Source organism: Echiichthys vipera (assembly GCF_963691815.1).
Source record: "Echiichthys vipera genome assembly, chromosome: 16".
Taxonomy (NCBI): Eukaryota; Metazoa; Chordata; class Actinopteri; order Perciformes; family Trachinidae; genus Echiichthys; species Echiichthys vipera.
In genome coordinates, this window is record NC_139841.1 from 3,503,222 (window position 1) to 3,503,621 (window position 400).

Consider the following 400-nt stretch of genomic DNA (forward strand, 5'->3'; position numbering starts at 1 on the left):
ACCCCTGAGAGAGGCCGGGTTGCTGATTGGATGTAGCTCTCAGCAGGATGTGACATGTGGTAGTGCAGACGCCACAACAACACGGGGAAATAGAGGAGACACTTTTATCCAGAGGTGAAGAAGAACACAGCACAGAAAATTATCTGTGCATGAGCATCTTTGCACGGGCTTGTTAAAATGAGTGCTGCTGTTGCATTCTGACCTGTGGTCCTTTGCTGCATGCTCCCCCTCTCCCTTTCTCTATTCCATTTACACACACACACACACACACACACACACACACACACACACGTACACACACACACACACACCGTACTGCAGCCAGGTGATAACCTGTCTGTCAACAAACACTTTTACATCGCCCAGAATTTTTAATGTGGAGTATTTTCTTCCATGTTAC